Here is a 19,394-nt window from a genome sequence, read left to right as displayed (position 1 = left end):
ACGCAGACGACGCACAATTTAGTCTGGTCTCTGCACTTGCTGGTAATTGACGTGTATCATGGCGCTAGACATCGATGTATCGATGTTGATTCAAGAAATAGAAAACACACCAGCACTGAATGATGCATCTTTGGCAGAGAATCATGACAGAAATTTAAAATGAAAATTGTGGGATGAAGTGTGTAAATTTATTTATATATAGTTTTAGAACTGAATGTTTAATATAAAACAGTCCCTTTAATAGTTGTTCTGAAAAAATATGATGAACCCAAAATTCTACGTCGTTTGCGTTGAGTCTGTGAAATATCTGCCAATGACATTTTTCGCGCAATGCAGACTTTTTATGCCGCAGACTCGCTAGCAAAAAAAGGTGTATCATCTGCGATAGGCCTTAAGGGAATAAGATGTACGCGTATAGACAACCTTACAACCCAACAATACGTGACAAAATTTGATTTGTCAATATGCGTGTCTTTTTTTTTTCCACTAAGTATTCAATGTTATATGGATTGGTAGTGTTTTAAGCTTTCGAACTATACATTCAATACTAAGGAGCTTATTCTAGGCGTGGCTGACTGTTTACGACTTGTCAATAAAAATCGGTTACACTTACAATATATTTCCTTTCCTTTTTTCGCTGTATTCCCGTTAGAGATGTTCTTCTATCGCTTTGTTTGTATACGTTAGTATATTGTTTATCTATAGTTGTTTCAATATTTACGTCAGGAAAAGGCCATCAAAGGCTATTAACCAAGGAGGGTTAGCGAAGGGGAATTAAATTAACTGTGTAGATGGGTGTGCGTCATCGCGAGGTATTATTATGTGGCGTGTGGTATTTCTGTGTGCCGTGTGGCGTGTGGCGTGTATCCACAACATCAATTAGCTTCATAAACTTTGGATTCTATTTTAAACTAGATTGTTGTTCGATCAATGGACAATATTAAGTAACGCTCGCGGTGATACTATCATATTTTATATAATGGATTGCTTTTTAATTTAGGATCGGCTGTATTGACAAGGCATGATATAAAGCCCCGTTTTCATTAGGCGACATTTATTAAATTCAAATATTTTTATTCAAATAGGATTCAAAATCACTTATTGAACGTCAAAATCTACCACCCATTCAAAAGGGACTGCCTCAGACCTGAGAAGAATGGGCGCAAGAAACTCAGCGGGCTTATTTTTTATATAAAAATATGGATTACAATGTAATATCGTACAATAAACATTTATAATTAAAGAGCCTGAGGGTGTTCGCTTTATTCCCAGTCCGTGGTGTCATTAAGAAAATTTTTTATGCCATAGTAACCTTTCCCACACAAACGTTTTTTAACAATTCTTTTAAATTTCGTAACACATCTGTTTTGTAAATTTTCTGGGATCATATTGTAGAAGCATATACATCGCCCAACAAAAGACTTACTAACTCGACCCAACCGAGTAGTAGGCATAACAAGTTTATGTTTGTTCCTCGTATTAACATTATGAATGTCACAGTTTCTAGAAAATTCCTCAATGTTCTTATGTACATACAGAACATTATCAAAAATGTATCCTGCGACCTTGTTGGGAGACCGGAATTCTACGTGTCGGACGACAGACAAACTCTCGACAGAAGCCCGACGACATTTGGGTAATTAAGACCAGTGGGTACCACAACGGCGCCGTTTCTGCCGTGAAGCAGTAATGTGTAAGAATTACTATGTTTCGGTCTGAAGGGCGCCATAGCTAGTGAAATGACTGGGCAAATGAGACTTAACATCTTATGTCTCTAGGTGACGAGCGAAGTTAAAGTGCCGCTCAATTTTGGGTTTTTCAATAATCCAGAGCGGCACTGCAATGGAATAAGCAGGGCGTATTAATCGTCCTACTCGTCTTGTCCCTTATTGTCATAAAAAATGCATCGTATCGTTGTAAATTACAGGGGGGCGTACATTTATTACCGAAAAATTTGAATGAAGAAATGATGAAAAAATATATTTTGTATTTTTAAAATCATAAGAATGCATAAAATGTATAAGACTTATTTATTTTATGTAAAACATTGCTGTGCCTTGCAGGGCGTCACATATTGTCTACCCATTTAATGTACCACCCAATTGTAAAATGTGACTTACAATAAAATATTTTGATTTGATTTGATTTGAAAATGTCACATTTCCGAAGTGCCGTTTTCAAGAAACTTTATTCCACGTAAAAAATAACTATATAATGAGCTTCCTTGTGCGGTGTTTACAGGACAATACGACTCCTGTGATTCCTCTGGTGTTGCACTTAACATCAGGTGTCGCTCGTTTGTCTTACTCTTCAATAAAAAAAGGAATAAAAACTTAAGTTTTCATTTGATTTAAAACCACAATATACAGAACATTACATGTACTTAGAGTGTGGTTTTCACCAACTTTTATCGAAATACTAGCCGACCCAGCAAACGTTGTATTGCCGATATTAAAATCGCGATACAAAAGTAACTGTTGATCGTAGATGGGTGAAAATTTGAAGTTGTATGTATTTTTTAATGCTGACTCATAAACAAATAATTTAAAAAAAAATGTGAAAAAAATTGGTGTGGACCACGCTTAACATTTAGGGGAATGAAAAATAGATGTTGTCCGATTCTCAGACCTACCCTACTCAAAATTTCATGAGAATTGGTCAAGCTTTTTCGAAGGAGTTTAACTACAAACACCGCGACATGAGAATTGTATATATTAGATTTACCCCGCTAAGGTTTTTGAATTGCTCAATGATTCGACGCAGTTGGCGCTAGGCCATTGTAAAAGCCATGACATCTGTAATTTTACTTCATATTTTATTATTCTTATTGTTTCATCTAAATAATTAAATTTTTACTCAGGCAGTCCCATCTCTTAAATAATCTACAATGACCACAATTGAAAACAAACAATGAGAAATTCTGAGAAAACTTACTTATTGACTGATTGATGTCTTAGTAAGAAGTTTTAAAGAATAAGAGTTACAATTTAATTTTATTAAATCTTCCCCAATATAGTAAAGTAAACACACACACACACACTAATATAAACTAATAAAATTTAATAAATGAATTTGCTAAAAACTTAGATAACCATAATGTTAACACCAGGAACACATCAACTTATAATGCCTACTACTCGGCTAATTCGAGTTAGTAAGTATTTTATGTGGCGTTATAATATAATATCCGGACGACCGAGCTTTGCTCGGATTTTTAAGAATGTACAAAACTTGAACAAAAAAAAAACTAATAGGACTTCTGTATTCGAACCGGGGTCTTCTGTATTCGAACCGGTGTCTTCTGCTTTCCGTATCACCCAATTTCCCATCTGAGCGTCTTGTGTATATTGGCAAAATATACACAAGACTATAATTATATTCTAATAATAATAATAGACTATAGTTTATATTCTAATGTTTTTGTACCTGTCTCTCATAAAAACACGGATAAAACTACTTTTTTTAAATTGAAACCTATCTAGATCGATTTATCGCCCTCGAAATCCCCTGTACACAAAATTTTATGAAAATCGTTGGAGCCGTTTCGGAGATTCAGATTATATATATACAAGAATTGCTCGTTTAAAGATATAAGATATGCTTTTTCAACAAGATCCCAGAAAATGTACAAAACAAATGTATTACGAAATTCACGAGAATTGTTAAAAAACGTTTGTGTAGGGTTAAAAAAGGTTACTATAACATTGATGACTTTCTTTAACATTTTAATGATACCACAGATTGGGAATGGAGTGACCGCCCTAAGGCTTTGAAAAAATAAATGTTTTTGTACGATATTACATTGTTACCATATTTTTATGAAAAAATAATAGTTAAAAAAAAACTAAAAAAATAGAAAATAAATTTTAATTGAAAATAGTGTAAAAAAAAATATTTTATTGTAAAAAATTTTTTAGTCAAATTAATGTAATGTCATCGGTCCTCGATAAATCTACAAAGTTTGAACGAAATGTAGCCGTTTAAAGTGGGTCAAAATCGCGCCCAAAGAAGTCGGTTACAAACATACATACAAACATACAGGTGAAGCTAATATAAAGCGTATAAAAAATAAGCCCGCTGAGTATCTTGCGCCCGTTCTTCTCAGGTATGAGGCGTAGTTTTGGAATGGGTGGTAGTTTTTAACATTTAAAAAGTGGTATGATATCCTATTTTGAACAATATGTTATGTTTTTAAAGTGATAACCCTCACTTCTAGGATTAATTACACAAATAAAACTGAAAACAAAATTTCATGAACAATGCGGTAAAGTAGATTCTGTAGATGAAGCCACAACCTGAGAGTTGAATAATGCATACAAGATTTTATAAATGATAAGTCACTCGAACGTTTAGCTCAGTTGGAAAGAGCGCTCGCTCAGAACGCGAGAGGTCGCGGGTTCGAGTCCCGTATCGTTCATAAACTTTTGTTTTCAAATTTTATTTGTGTATCCTATTTTGAATAAAAATATTTGAATTTGAATTTAACTTACATTTAAAGTACTTACGCATTTGGAATAATCTCATGTCGGATAAGGAAGGAAGGAAAAAAATTTCAAAATCTCTTCAAGTAATTTATGGATGCCCCATTTATTGTGATCTATTCCGAACCCATTAGCGCTTACATTCGCTAAAAGAATTACATTATAATGTGTTGGCAGTGGCATTTTTTTTATGACACAAAGGGCGAGACGAGCAGGACGTTCAGCTGATGGTAATTGATACGCCCTGCCCATTACAATGCAGTGCCGCTCAGGATTCATGAAAAACCCAAAAATTCTGAGCGTCACTGCACAACTGCACTCGTCACCTTGGGACATAAGATATTAAGTCTCATTAGCCCAGTAAGCTTATATATTACTGCTTCATGGCAGAAATAGGCGCCGTTGTGGTACCCGTAATCCAGCCGGCATCCTGCGCAAAGGAGCCTCCCACTGGTAATAGCTATATGCGAGACGAATTTCCAGTTAAATTTTCTATAAATAGAGTATACTCACCCGAGCGAAACCAATTAATTCAATTATCGAGAACCTTATCGAAGCGAACATGTTTTTATTTTATGCACTATTAGCTCCAGAAAGTCGTTGACTGCCATTACAGGTTCCTATGAGCCAAAAGTTAAGTTAATGTAAACGTAATATTTTTTTTTAAATGATAACCCTCACTCAACTACAAAAATTAAATTCGAAAACAAAATTTACGAACGAACCTAGAAGTGAGGGTTATTATTTTAAAAAAAATTGTTTAGATTTGAAAGAGCGACATCTTAAGTCGATTTCCTAGAATGCAAATATTGGGGTTGAGCACGTTATCAACGGTAAAATAGATTCTGTAGATGAAGCCACAACCTGAGAGTTGAACAAGACATACAAGATTTATCAAAGATACGGTACTCGAACGGTTGGCTCATTGGAATGAGCGCTCTCACGGAACGCAAGAGGAAGCGGGTTCGAGCCTCGCATTGTTCTAAAATTTTGTTTTAAAATTTAATAAACGTATTAATAATATAATTCGTTTAAAGCAAAACTGAATATCGAAGTATTACTATTATCAGTTATATTATATTTACCTACATAAGTACCTTCTTAATAACACTCGAGAATAATAATTGTGTCTAGAACTCTTATAGATTATTTATGTCTTGACATTATGAGCCCTGTAAGTCTAAATTGATATCTCTTCACTAACATTTTACATGGAAATCTGTTTGGACAGTATATTTGTTAAACGATATTTAACTTATATGAAATAGCAGTGGGAGGCTCCTTTGCACCGGATGCCGGCTAGATTATGGGTACCACAACAATGTGTAAGCATTATTGTGTTTCGGTCTGAAGGGCGCCGTAGCTAGTGAAATTACTGGGCAAATGAGACTTAACATCTTATGTCTCAAGGTGTACGAGCGCAGTTGTGTGCCGCTCAGTTTTTTTGGGTCCTTCAAGAATCCTGATCGGCACTGTATTGTAATGGGCAGGGTGTATCAATCACCATCAGCTGAACGTGTCTCGTCCCGTATTAAATCGAAAAAAAAACTAAGCCGCTTCATTCGTTGAATTAATAGTAGATTTTACAACGAGGGCACAAAACGAACCATTTTGATAGTCATGTCGAGGATAAAAAGGTATTGTGGACGAGTTATGAACTCTGCTTTTCATTTTGATTGCGAGGAAATAAAACTGTAGTATAACATGGACATTTTTAACAATTTTTGCAAAATTTAAAAAAATAATAAACGCACGAAAAAACATGACCTGTTTCCCGCCGCTTTTTTTAAATCTTACGACATTTATATTATGGCTTGGGCTCCAGAGCTATGTAACATATATATTTTTTAATTAATAAAATAACCTACCGCATTTTAATTTAAAATTTAATATCTTTTATGTCTTAAAAAACACATGAGGCAAATAAATTAAAGTAAACATTATAAAAGAACAACAACTCTGAAATTTTTATTTTGTTTGGCTGTATGACTCATTTTCTTTGCCTTAATATAGATACATATATGAGTAGATACGTTAATGCACTTGTGCACAAAAATCGATTTTGTGCAGCCTATATCGTGCATAAATAAGCAATTTCAGAGCATGAGAAGTGAAAAAAACATATTTACTCTTCAATTTCAAATTCGAAATCCGTATTCAATTAATGCTTTTGAAAGTGTGTAGGTATATTATAATGGCAAAAATATCATCCGTATTCCATTAATATCGATTGCCTATAGCCGTTATTTAATTTCCTCAATTTAATAATAATAGCCTTTTATTCAAATCAGATCAATAAATATTACATATTAAAATAATCTATAATTCCATTTTTTTTTTCTAGATCTGTTTGCCCCTCGGCAAAGGCCTCGTCCAACCTCTTCCATACTAGTTCTTCAATTTAAGCCGACATCAAATAAAACAAGATATCGCATATCATTTAATACACGTTCCCGTGTCGTTAGTGTAAACGAGGTCTAATATGGCGTGAATGCAATGTATCTAGAGTGAGAACATTGTATGCTTAGGAATATCTGCTTAACGAAGTTTATGTATAACTTGGAAATACGTTTAATCAATGTTGGTAGGATCGCATTTTTGGAAGATTAAAAGGAATGTAGATTTTGATAGACTGTGAACTAAGAAAGCTTCATCATTATCATATCAACCGGAAGACGTCCACTGCAGGACAAAGGCCTCCCTCAAAGATCTGCACGATGATCGGTCCTGCGCTACCCTCATCCAACGTATTCCGGTGATCTTGATCAGATCGTCGGTCCATCCAGTGGGAGGCTCCTTTGAACAGGAAGCCGGTTAGATTATAGGTACCACAACAATTAATAAAAATAATTGCGTTTTTTTATACAATCTAATTCTAGTTACGATTATTGTAATTTTTGGAATCGGTATCATCCAAGATAGGTTTGTAACTAACTAACTAACTTATGTATGTAGTTACAAACCTATCGTGGACATTTCTCACCTATAACTATGTAGTTATAGATGTACTTGAGTCGTGAGGAGGCGAGAGCGGGACGCGGCGGAAGGACACCGATTCCAAAAATAACAATAATCGTAACTAGAATTACATTAATTAATTAGATTGTATAAAAATACGGAATTATTTTTATACCTTTTAGTGCGTATTATATCTATTGTTTTGGAATAGTGTTTTAGAAGTCGGTTGTTTTTTTGTTAAAATATTTTTTTTATTGGTTAAGTTGGTTTCAATAATTATATGATTTTCCTCAGTTAGATATACTGGAATACTCCAAATGTATGCAATGTTTCACACCCGTCGTTTGTAATACTTTACTTGTACACTTGTAAGGCGACATGTCACTAGCTGACCCAACAGACGTTGTTCTGTACATTTATTATGTAAAATACTGTTTTTTATGAATTTGTTGCACAGTCGAATGAATATTTTGAACTGTCAAACCGTGCGTCAATAAATTCTCTCATAGAAAATATGTCCATACAAAACAAATATTGGAAATAAAAATTATTATGTGTCCCAAATCGAAATTAAAGCTATCCTATCTCTCAAGTTCGACTAAACTAAGGCATGAAGTAATCGCCATTAAACTCCGTTCATTAGTTTAGGAGTTCACTGGAAACAAACATCAGGACACTGGATTTATATATATTATATATATATATATAGTATCGGTAGCTATATATAAATATATAGCTACCGATACTAGCTGACCCGGCAAACGTTGTTTTGCCAAATTATTTTTAAAGTTAACCGTTTCTAGGACATTGCAACATTACTTTATTTTTCAAAAATAAAATATTTTTTCTAAATCAAACGTAGCCTTAGTACATCAGCTACCTGCCAATTAAAATCCCGTCAAAATCGGTCCTGCCATTTCAGAAATTAGCCGGAACAAACAGACAGACATACAAAAATAAATCATTTTGTTGTATATACCGTATATATATATATTCATATACATGTTATAAAAACGATTGTTTCAATATTACAAACAGACACTCCAATTTTATGTATATGTACCTATAGATTAAGATTTTATTTAGATTTCTATACTTCTGAGAGAGTCTATATTGTATATAAGGATCATAATATAATAATGATCAAAAAAATTTTCCATATTCCTTTAATATCGACTGCCTAATGCCGTTATCCAATTTTCTCAATATAAGCCATTAATTGAACCAGAAGTTCCCAGATCATTTAGCGTACACTCTCGTATCGTTAGCAGAGAGGCGGCTTAATGTACCGTGAATGCAATGCATTCAGTCTTGTAGGTACGATTACATCGCTTGCTAAGGAATCTCTGTTACACGGAGTACGTACGTCGGAAATGCGGTGAATTTGATAATGTTGGCATTGGGAAGATGTATGTTATGTTGCAACATGCACAGGAAAATATATATATTCTGATGGACTCCACACAAAGCAAAATAAGCCTTGCGTTTGGCAGAAATAAGTTAATATCAAGTCCATCACAGAATCTATTTATTAACGCAGATTACCAGATTTACCAGTAGGAGGCTCCTTTGCACAGCATCCAGGCTAGATAATGGGTACCACAACGGCGCCTATTTCTGCCGTGAAGCAGTAATGTGCAAGCATTATTGTGTTTCGGTCTGAAGGGCGCCGTAGCTTGTGAAATTACTGGGCAAATGAGGTTAATCAAGGTGACGAGCGCAATTGAAGTGTCACTCAGAATTTTTGGGTTTTCCAAGAATCCTGAGGGGCACTGCATTGTAATGAGCAGGGCGTATCAATTACCATCACTAGAACGTCCTGCTCGTCTCGTATCTTACTGTCATAAAAAAGAAGATTTAATTGATTGAATAGATTATTTGATTTTCAAATAACTTTGAAATATATTATATCCAATATTATGGCTAATATGTATATTCAATAGAGCCCATAAAATGCGAGTATTGTTTTAATTATATCGGTACTTTTTGGTATATATTTGGTTATTTAGTAAAAAGCTAAGTTATAGTTATAAAATATGTACCTACTTTAAAAAAAAACCATGCGAACTTATGCCTTTGGACTGAAATTTGTATAAACCTGCATAATTTGCATGTAATGCATAATTTTAACTTTAAGAACAAGGTAGATGATTTATCAGTGAATGTTTTTTTTTTGTTTACATAACCTCGCAGACCGGCAATAATATTTAAGGATGAAATCGCAGTGCAGCCATTGTATTTAGAAATAAATCCGCGCTTCCAATATTCAATAAATGCAAAAACAATGGAATCAATTTGAGTGAAAGAAATACGTCAAACTATCATTCACTGAGTTAGTTGTCATTGCTGCAGCTATTAAGGATGTTTTATATTTTCCCAGAATTTCCCGTTATTAGGATTATATGATTTATTTTAAAATAAAAACGATTTACTCAATTAGTTTCGTCAAATTTTTCGCGATAGTCAAAAAATTCGATATACATATAACCCAGCCGGAGTATGGAAATTTCGACCTTATGTCTAGTAAGCTAAGGTCGAGTATGACATAAAGTGCTGAGGTATAAACAATCTGTTTACTTGTTTATTTCTCTTGTTGATTGCTTATTAGTTCATATATTTTTCGACATCATTCGAGAATAATCCTTAGGGGTGTATATAGAGGCCCACTTGAGTCATTTATTCATTGAGTTTTACTGAGCGTTGCTGGAGAACATTCACTACTTGTAGGTAGTTCAGTCACTTAATAAAAAAAGGATTGTGTGGTTTTATGAAACCACGGTAAAAGTGAACTTTTTTTCACTTTATAGACATAAAAATCGCTTTATCAATATTAATTTTATACTTGGAATATTGGAATGATAATGGGAAATAATAAAAACAACCAAAATAGCGTGTAGCACTGGCACAAATGAGTAATAATCTATACACTACACAGTCAGCTGCTGCGAACTATAGGCGCCGCCCGACCGTCACACGACATGCAACACACAACCGAAAAAGTTTGAGACGATGTAATAAAAGTTTCACTTGAATAATATTTCACGCCCTTGATCAACTGGTGACCCTCGAGGAAGATACCAAGAGCTTGCGGTTAATTATGAGAGTGCAAAAAGAATACTGGTAGATTTTCTTTCTTTCTCTTCTTTTCTTCTTCTCTTTATGAGCGCCATTTGTGCGGTCGAAGCTGTGGTAGTGCTTGAACGGACTTCAAAAAGAATTCCAAAGGAATTAATTTTGAGAAAATAAATGCCTTTTATGCTTTTCTTAATTTTGGGGAACAGGAAGTAGTAGCGATAGGCCTGTGGTCGGCTGGGCTACGTTTTAATGATAGTTGTAAAATGTTAAAAGACTTATCTTTTAAGTAGGTATATCGTAGCTCGCTTTTATAGTTTTTATGCAACAGTTTTATAAAGAGGGTCAAAAAACACGAGTGGCGTGGGTGTGTGAGGCGCAGGCGAACATCGCAATGAATGTCGCCACGAGTGTTTTTTGACAATGTGTCGCATACAATATTTTTTGTTCGACTAGGATTTTTTTTATGGAATAGGATGACAAACGAGTGTACGGGTCACCTGTCGTTAAGTGATCACCGCCGCCCACAATCTCTTGCAACACCAGAGGAATCACAGGAGCGTTGCCGGCCTTTAAGGAAGGTGTACGCGCTTTTTTTGAAGGTACCCATGTCGTATCGTCCCGGTAACACCGCACAAGGAAGTTCATTCCACAGCTTTGTAGTAGAATTTAATTTAATTTTGAATGAAATAAAAATTAAACAAACAAGTATCACAAGGCGTACTAGGCGGGATTGTATAATACATTATATATACATACTCATCTCTGGTGATTGTTTTAATTTTTCCTTCAAGGAATGGCAAAGGTTCACTCATATACGTGGAATGAGCTTCCTTGTGCGGTGTTTCCGGGACGATACGACATGGGTACCTTCAAAAAAATCTCGTACACCTTCCTTAAAGGCCGGCAACGCTCTTGTGATTCCTCTGGTGTTGCAAGAGATTGTGGGCGGCGGTGATCACTTAACACCACGTGACCCGTACGCTCGTTTGTCCTCCCATTCCATAAAAAAAATACCAATATCAGCCCGTATGTTTTATGTTTTTAAATTTATTAAATTGTAGCTAGCCAGCGTTAATAACTTTTGCGATCGGAGAGCGTACTCTCATTGTGATTCACAATGCTTCCGAGCATCGAGTATTGAACGAATGAAAGAACAAAAGAATCAATTTGAGTGAGTGAACTGCTGAATACGTCAAACTATCGGTCACAGAGTTAACACCGCTGTAAGTGCAGCTATCGAGTGACCTTTTTATGTTCACGGAACACTCGCCTTTATTAAAACCGGATTAAATGGATCTATTTTTAAAATGGAATACACGTTTGTAGTGTTCTTTATTGATAAAAGAATAGGGGTTATTATGATACATCTACAATTGTATTATCCTATTAAATAATATTATAAATGTGAAAGTTTGTATGTCTGGATGTATGCTTGAACTTCTTTAACGCAAACACTACTGAATGGATTTTGATAAAACTTTGCAATAATATAGCTAACACACCAGAATAACATATAGGCTATAATTTCTAAAAATATTGTGTGAATTATCTATACTTACATTTAAATAAAATTGGAGTGTCTGTTTGTAATATTGAAATAACCGTTTTTTACTAAATGTATATTATGAATATATATACGGTACATACACCAAAATAACATTTTTTACAATTTTTGTCTATCTGTCTCTCTGTCTGTTTGTTCCGGCTAATCCGGCGACTTTTATTGGCAGGTAGCTGATGTACTAAGGAGTAACTTAGGCTACGTTAGGCAATGTCCAAGAAACGGTCTAACTCTAAAAATAATTTATATGGCAAAACAACGTTTGCCGGGTCAGCTAGTGGATACATATAAAGAATCATTGAGAGCAAAATTGAATGAAATTTACATCTTGACTGTTGCTTTATATTATATTCTTGATAATGTTATGCCTACTACTCGGCTCAGTCGAGTTAGGGGCGGTGTACATGCTTTTACAACAAGATCCCAGAAAATGTTCAAAACAAATGTATTACGTTTTTAAACAATTCTTTTGAATTGCGTGGTAAAGGTTACTATAACATAAATGACTTTCTTAATGATACCACAGGTTGGGAATGGAGCAACCGGCCTCAGGCTATTAAATAATAAATTTAATTGTACGATATTATTTACTTTTTAACCATACTTGTTTGATTTCCAAAATTTACCAACCGTCACGAGAAATATCAGAAAAATCGTCTTTTAATTTACCGGTAAAAAACTGATTTGTGCTTAAACCAATATACTACAGAAGTAATTACTTTAAGGCGGGAGAAATAACACGAAATACAATTTTTTTTTTGGTTTTCTTGTTTCGTCTCATTAGCCCAGTATTTGCGCGGCTGTGGCTTTGGTATTCACTTAGCCATTATTCAAAGAAACCTCAAAAACAGTACTGTTTTCACTTCAACAATATTAGGAACGATAGGTGTTTATTTGGTGTCTCGACCGTGCCTCTGGGCCCACGGGCCAAGTGGGCCCAGAGGCACGGAGAATGTACAAAAAACTATCATCGCGCTTCAATAAGGCTACTGGAAACCCAAGCGCTGGCAGCTATTTCGGTCAACGGAACAGCCTTGCTATCCCACGCGGAAATGCTGCCAGTATTCTTGGTACGGTTCCACGTAATGATAGTTTTGATTTTATGTAATCATAGTATTGTAAATATAGTTACAAGATATGTTTTATTTCTTACTCAAAATATCTATTGTAATTAAAAAAAAGCAACTATATTAAATGAAAAAGAATAAAATTAATGCTTAATTTAAACTCGGGAATAGAAAATATATCAGATAAACAAGAAGCGCTGCTTAATGAACTAGAAACAGAAACCGATTACGTCTTACAAATGAAAGAAAGAAAGAAAGAAAAAATGTTTATTGACGTCATTATACATTCTGATAATAGTTCTTAAAGTTATACTAATCTAATTATGATCTAATGACGCCAATGGGCCCCCAGCTCAGCATAGTTGTGGTTTCGAAAGAATCCACAACGCTGGTCTTCCTTGGAAACCCAGAGAGCGCTTCTAACGCACAGTCCTGTCACAGGAAGGTGTACAAACTATTAATTTTCTATGAGCACAAAGCACAAAAAAATAGTGAAACTCTGATCTAAAATTAAAACTAATTACAAATAAAAGCAATTAAACTTGTAAGTTGATAAGGTTCGATAAATCTACAAGTTACACGTGTTGCGTTCTCCTGCAGTTAATCCGCGACTAACTAATTTCCGTTCAACAAACATTTCATTCGTTAGTTTCTCGTATTAACGCGATTGTTACACATTTACAACTATAGTTTTAATTTAAAACTAAACTAAATAAATAACTAACTAAACTAAATGTTTGTAACCATAAACCTAGTATACTGGCGTAATAGACGAACCCTGTGTGAAAGTGAGATAACTATACTTACATAAAATCCTAGGTGTGAGAAAGAGACGGAATGAAAGAATTTAGTGTCCATTAGTCTCGTATCAAATTGGATCGTGTTTTAATTTTAGTTATTTTATCGTTATTGTTTTGTGTTTTAACGGATTTTTATTAAAAATTATATGGTGTCGCGTTCTTTGTTAGATTGTGTTATTATATATAGCAACAATTCAACTAAAGAAACATTTCACAGGTAAATACTGATTCCACAATACTTATGTTTGTTTTCGTAGAACATGCACGACACGCCACAAGTTAGGATATCATCCCCACCATCTGGATGTGTGGCGGTCCTCCACAGTGCGGTTTTCAAGGAGTTTTCTTCCACGTACTACAAAGCTGTGGAATGAGCTTCCTTGTGCGGTGTTTCCGGGACGATACGACATGGGTACCTTCAAAAAAAGCGCGTTCACCTTTCTTAAAGGCCGGCAACGCTCCCGTGATTCCTCAGGCGTTACAAGAGATTGTGGGCGGCGGTTATCACTTAACAACTGGTGACCCGTACGCTCGTTTGTCCTCCTATTCCATAAAAAAAACATGTTCATTAAAATAATATGTGTTAGTGAATAAAATATTGTATACGTGAATATGATGCCGTTTATTAATATTTGTCAAAGGAATTGTTGTCTAAAAGCAAAATACTACACACTTCACTAAATTACTAACACTGTTGTATGTAACATGGGTAGGTACACATCTAAGTACCTATATAAGCGCACTTTCCATTGTTCCATGTTTTTTTTTTGAAATATCCATAAGAATATATAAGATTACTAGCTGACCCGACAGACGTTGTTCTGTTCATAATAAAAAAAAAAACACGCGGGTGTGAATACGTAAAAACCGTTCTTAGCTGACGTCTACTCGGCGAATGGAATACTCCTACCAAATTTCAAGTCTCTACGCGACCTGAGAGTTGAACAAAGCATACAAGATTTATCAACGCTACGTCACTCGAACGGTTGCCTCAGTTGGAAGAGCGCTCGCACGGAACGCGAGAGGTCACGGGTTCGATTCCCGCATCGTGCATAAATTTTGTTTTCAAATTTTATTTGTGTAGTAATAATCTGTTATTATGGGTAGATAGGTAGATGTAATCATCGCGACCCATACTCTCTTGCTGTTGCCAAAATCACAAGAATGTTGCCGATCTTAGCGTTGAATCAATGAAATCCTAAACCGAGCACACATCGGTACGCGGCGGGCGAGGATCCAATCTGGGGCGCCTCCCTTGGTCCTTGGGAGTCCAGGGTTTGCTCCAGCAACGCTTTTATGTTAAGATCTTAAAAAAAAACATTGCGTGCGTACAAAGTACACATGTCAGAAGTGAAACCTGCATGGTGCATGAACCTCTAAACTGCATATGAATTCCTGGTACGTGTTGCTAGGGATGACACATGATTTCATCCGCTATAAAAGACATTTCTACCACCACTAATATATATAATAATATGTTCTCCTGGTGTCTATGTAGTAATACGTCGTGCGCTTGGAGTCTGAATATATTAAGGGTATACTCGGGCCATACTTAAGACAATCTCTTTTTTAACTATGATCGCCTGGTACCAAAACATTGTATTATGCTTCCTATCTCATTATCTCCTATGTTAAATATTATGAATTGATGTGACTGCTCTTTTTACTGTCGCTTTTTCGTTTCATCGACTTTCAAAACACAACGACGATAAAGAAGTGTTCACTTCAGGTTAATATCGTAGCAGATAAAGCATATAAACAGCTGGGATTCATCAAACGCGAAACTAGTAATTTCAGCAACATAGAGTGCATAAAAAGTCTGTACTTCAGTTATGTTCGCAGTGCACTTGAGTATGCAAGTAACATCTGCTCACCTTACTATATCATACACAAACAAAAGATTGAATCCATACAAAAGCAATTCCTAAAGTATCTAGCGTTCAAGCAATTTAAAAACTTTTCATGCTATGAAGAAGCTTGTAAGCACTACGAAATTGACACTTTAGAGAATCGAAGAAAGCTAGACGATATGCTGCTATTGCAAGCAATCCTAAATGGTAAAATTGATTGTCCCTCCTTATTAGCGAGTTTTTCATTGAACGTCCCATCATTTAGAACTCGTCACACGCACTTTCTGGCTGTACCAAAAGCTAACACCAATTACACACAAAACTCTGTACTGCAACGTCTGGCTCTCACCTACAATAAAGCTTATTTTAATTTAGATATGTTTTGCTTCTCCAAAGTACAGCTAAAAAAGAAATAAGAAATATACATCGACTGCAATGATTATCCAAACACACACATACTACATACACCCTCAAATACACTACACACAACCTTACATACACGCACACACACTCCTGTAACCTTATTTTGTAAAGCTTATTTTCTAAGTAGCTTATTATAGTAATTGTAAATATTTTGTTATTTTATTCTGGCTTGTTTAAATCATAAAATGTTACTTCTTTTGTTTAATACCTATATACTGTAATCAGTTTTTGGCCTTATTTTTCTACTTAATAATGTAATTATATTGTATATAAATTGTGACGCTGTAGATAACATGAAAATAAATAAATAAAATAAATAAATAGTATGCATATTTCTGTCTCATTCTTTGCCGGCTTCATCCTACACATTTTTGTATTTGTGTCTCTTACGTGAGACGTTAAAAATTAAACGTACTTGGAGTAAATTATCCGACACATTAAAGCTCATAATAAGATTTCAGGCTTTGTGGAACACTCTAGAACAGTGTCTAGCACCTCCTTGTAGTTGTAAAAGGATTAAACCGCACACAAAGGATCGCATTTACATTCATTTTATGTGAAATTTAAAGAAGATTTTTGAAGTGCCTTTGTGAATAATAATATGTATGGCATTCTTACGTATTATAAAGTTATTTACAACGGCGCGGAAACAGGATGCCGGTTAGATTATGGGCACGGCGCCTATTTTTGCCGTGAAGCAGGAATGTGTAAGCATTATTGTGTTTCGGTCTGAAAGGCGACGTAGCTAGTGAAATTACTGGGCAAATAACACTTAACATCGTATGTGTAAAGGTGACGAGGGCAATTGTAGTGCCGCTCAGAATTTTTGGGTTTTTCAATAATCCTGAGCGGCACTGCATTGTAATAGGGCGTATCAATTACTATCAGCTGAACGTCCTGTTATTTATTTTTCTATTTCCCTGCGAGAGGAGGGGTTCCGTATGAGAATCAAAGTTACAGACGTAGCCCAAATGATTGCGAAATTGAAGTGGCAGTGGGCAGGGCACATAGTTTGACAGACAGTTGGCCGTTGGGGCAGTTAAGTCCTCGAATGGCGACCACGTACCGAAAGACGCAGTGTTGGTAGGCCTCCCGCATGATGGACCGACGATCTAGTCAAGATCGCCGGAATACGTTGGATGAGGACAGCGCAGGACCGATCGTCGTGGAAATCGTTAGGTGAGGTCTTTGTTCAGCAGTGGACGTCTTCCGGCTGATGATGATACGGTCTCGTCCCATTAGCCCCCGGTTCGATCCTCGCCGGCCACGTACCAATGTGTTTACTTGCATGCTTGGAGCATACTCCCAACTTAAAGGCCGGCAACGCATCTCTTGACCCCTGGTGTTGCGGATTACGAGTGGGCGATTGCCTGACATCTCTTGCCAAATAATCTATAAATCTCCCGTGATGTGTCGTGTTTGTTGCTGACATAGATAAAATGGTTATAGTTATTTATGCAACTGTTGTGTAATAAGGGGTATTATAACACGAACGTGATAATAGTATTACATGTGTGTTTTAATACCTAATTATCAACAGTTGCATACAAGACTTATCACACCCAGAAAATGAATCCTCTCAAAGATTCTGAAATAGACAGCTTACTGCTAACATTAAAACCGCCAGTCCTAGTAGTAACCTTATATCATCCATTACCTGATTATATACAAATAAACTAAGAATTAATGAAAGAATTATTTATTTTAGTAGTAATTATCATTTTGTTTAGTGCAATAATTAAAATTCAGTTGAATATTATGTTCTTTTGCAGCGTTTAAAATGAATCGCTCATTTTTTGTAAACAAAACAATAAAAATATCAAAGAAAAATGGCGGGGATTCGAATAACCTACTTTTTTTTTACGGCGCGCGACGTTCTGGTAGCGCGCGTAAACGAAAATGTTCTTTTTTTGAAATTCATACAGATACCACGCATCGAGCAATAAGAATGTGGCTGTCTGTTAAAACTCTTTGACCATAAAGGAATTGAAAAAAAATTGGGAGTGTTGTTATGAAATTCAGTACAACATTACAACACTCGTTCGGATGATGTAATGGTTATTGGGTGTTTTAATGTTGGCAATAAGCTAACTGTTTCAGAATCTTTAATAGAGGATTTAAAGCATGGGTGTAGATAAAATATTTTACACGCTTTTTATTATCTTCGCTTCAGTTGGGCGCGATTTTGACCCACACTGAACAGGCAGACTTCGTTCAAACTTCGGAGATTTATTGAGGACCGGTGACTATGCATTAATTTGATAAAATTATTCCATTTTTCAATTTGCAAAGATAAGATTTTTGTTAATTTATATTTTTTTTCATTTATCGTCGATAAGGCAGGAATTGATGTTCATTTTAAATTTCAACCATTATAATTTCAACCAAAGTAGTTGCGCTAGGGAATTTAGAGTGGACTGTATTAATAAAAGGGATACTCAGGAATTATTGGAGTAAAGGGAATAGCCGGTACTCTCCTCTTCTGCAAGATCCTGGGTTCTTCTATATTCGCCTGAGTCTTCTGGCGAACCACAATATATCGCGGGACACTTAACGAAGAAATCACAAATCTCACGGCGACAAATCAACAGGAATACTAGGATTTCCTGGATTTATAATTAAATGTTGCGATGCTCAACTTTCGCGTGCGGTTACTTGACGGAATGTGTGTTACGCCATACGACAATAGATGTCGCGGCTCGCGGTTTATTCTTAACTTGTACCGGCTAAGTTGCGAGTATAAAAGTGGAAAAGTCTGTGTGTTATTTGGACAACTGGCGTTAGCACTTACCACACTGGTAACCCACAAAGCGTGTTTTTTAGTTTTTTAAACTACTTTTATTCTTTCCTAACGGAATCCATTACCGCAACGCATTCCTTGATATTATTATTTACAAATGTCAAACTCTATAAAGCAATCCATCTCCGCTGTAAACGAAATAAACCTTAATGTACAGGAAATTCTATCTGGAACGGTTGGAAGTTTTTCTTGAGGACAAATTTGTATAACGCTTGCAGTCGATTATTACATATTACAAATTAAACGTTCTTAGCATAAACTAGCAATTCCCTTCTCGGTTTGTGCTTTTAAAAAAAAAATTAAAGTTATATTTTTTTTATTAAAATAAGGGACGAGATGAATAAGACGTTCAGCTGATGGTAATTGATACGCCCATTGC

The 19,394-nt window shown here is 35.4% G+C and overlaps 1 protein-coding gene, 1 long non-coding RNA gene and 1 other non-coding gene across 4 annotated transcripts in view; 2 read left to right on the top strand and 1 right to left on the bottom strand.

The window, feature by feature from the left end:
* Positions 1-19,394, top strand: part of LOC126977939 (probable beta-hexosaminidase fdl) — a 174,348-nt gene that overhangs the window by 81,516 nt on the left and 73,438 nt on the right. The window lies entirely within an intron of this gene.
* LOC126978037 (uncharacterized) overlaps positions 1-19,394 on the bottom strand; it is an 80,269-nt gene that overhangs the window by 23,684 nt on the left and 37,191 nt on the right. The gene's annotated exons all lie outside the window — the stretch shown is intronic.
* On the top strand, positions 4,344-4,417 carry Trnas-aga (transfer RNA serine (anticodon AGA)). Its single transcript has one exon. It is a non-coding gene; the product is annotated as a tRNA-Ser (tRNA).

This window comes from Leptidea sinapis, chromosome 46, assembly GCF_905404315.1.
Source record: "Leptidea sinapis chromosome 46, ilLepSina1.1, whole genome shotgun sequence".
NCBI classification, from domain to species: domain Eukaryota; kingdom Metazoa; phylum Arthropoda; class Insecta; order Lepidoptera; family Pieridae; genus Leptidea; species Leptidea sinapis.
Note: the sequence above shows the minus strand (reverse complement) of the source record. Positions and strands in the feature narration are given on the sequence as shown.